Raw genomic sequence first — 2,015 nt, forward strand, 5'->3', positions numbered from 1 at the left:
AGGAAGAAGAAATCTCTCACTTTTCTCTTTCTCTAACACTCTTAGAGAAGAGTTCACACTTAATCTCACCACAAAACTCTAAATTATAAGAACAATGGACTCTAAATGGTTGTGGAATGAAAAATGGAAGAATGTGTAATGCGTAGAAGGTTGAATTGGGACGATGAGATGTCAGGAAGAGTCACTTTTCTGATCAATTATTGCCCCAAATAAAGCCTAGAGTCGGTTCATCAATAGGTGCTTCCAAAAACTCTTCAAAAAGCATCCAAATTCGTCGAATCTTCTAGAAACATGGGCTGAATCGACATCGGCGCCGTCGACGCCCATTTTGGCCCCGTCGACGTCAGTGTTCCTCAATTTAATTCACTGCTCTCTGTCAAACGACACCGTCGGCGCTGAACAAATTTCCAACTTCTTCATTTTTGCTTAAAATTTCATCTTTTTTGCTTCATTTTTGTTTCAAGTCATAAAATTCGACAACATGTAAGAAAACATAAAAAATAGATTCTATTAAAGTGCAATATCACAAAAATGAGTATAAAATATGGGTCTAAAAATGTTTATATTTCTGGTGTATCAAAATCCCTCAAATTTACATGTTACTTGTCCTCAAGTAGCTCATATACTATATAAAAATATGACTTATGATAAAGAATTTAACTTATAGATTTTCATATCTTAGTCCACTAAATACAATAACATAACTTAAGAAAAATTCAAAACAACTTCAGTTAATATTAAGGTATAAGAATATTTAGCATTCAAGTCCAAGATTTCTGATTCTCTATTCTTTTCATAAAAAAATACAAATTGTCATATTAATGCCACTTAAAGTATTTCTAAAGTATTCATATGAAAAACAACTTCATAAAACTTTACTAGTAAATAAACTATTACTCAAATAAAAGTTTAGAAAATGTAGCAAGCTTTCTTTTTTAAATTGATTCAAGTGAAGACAATTTTTAATTAGGCACCTCCTCAAGCTGCTCCTCACATACTTTCTTTTCTTTTCTTTCTTCTTTTTTTTTTCTTTTCTATGGATTACTATATATGGATAGATATTTAATGGTTTTGAAGATTTTGAAATTCACTATCCTCTTCTTAAAGTCAAAAACTTGTCACATTTCTTCACTTAACAAATTTATATTAGCTTAAAGATTTCATAAAGTTTAATTCTTTTCTTCTTACATGAACCTTTAAGATTTTTAATATTTCAAAAATACAGTTTTTTTTACTTGAAATAGAAAAACATAGTTTTTTTTTTATACCAAATATCTTAATCTCTAAAATTAACCTTTATTATTGAAAATTTTTTACTTAAGTTTACTATATATTTAGAAACATAAATATAGTTATCTAAAGTTAACCTCTAATACCAAAGGTCATGCTAAATTTATTATTTTTTTTAAATATAGCCAAGCGAGGACAAATAAAATTAAATGTCTTTCTTTAAAAAGAAAATTTTCTTTCCCCTCAAACTTAAATTTTTAAAAGATTTAGCATGAAGAACTGAAAAATAAAGGGTGAAAGAAAACATTAAATACATAAAGAAAAGACATACCTGTTGAATGTTCTGATTTTGAAACTTTAATTCTGAAATACTGCAAGTGTAAATATATAAAATTACAAGACTTAAATTGCGCATAATACATATAAAATCTGCTGAGAAAGAGTTGATTACAATACATTTAATAAAATATAAAAACTAACAACAAAATTAAACTGAATTTCTGAAATGAAAATAGTTTTATAAACTTCAGTTCACAACTCAACATAACAACAAAACAAAGTCTCACAATCTAACAAACAGTCTCAATAATATAACAAAAATAAACAGCACAATAACAAAGTACAATCAAACATAAACTAAAAAAATCAAATCACCAATCATCATCATCTTCTTCTTCTACATCCAAATTCTGCCGCTGATATGGAGTAAAAACAGGGTGATTAGGAAACTGAACTGAATAATCACCCTTCATGTATCTCACCAACGCACCATCATAAGCAACATC

Source organism: Phalaenopsis equestris, unplaced genomic scaffold (assembly GCF_001263595.1).
Source record: "Phalaenopsis equestris unplaced genomic scaffold, ASM126359v1 Scaffold000002, whole genome shotgun sequence".
In the NCBI taxonomy this organism is placed as follows: Eukaryota; Viridiplantae; Streptophyta; class Magnoliopsida; order Asparagales; family Orchidaceae; genus Phalaenopsis; species Phalaenopsis equestris.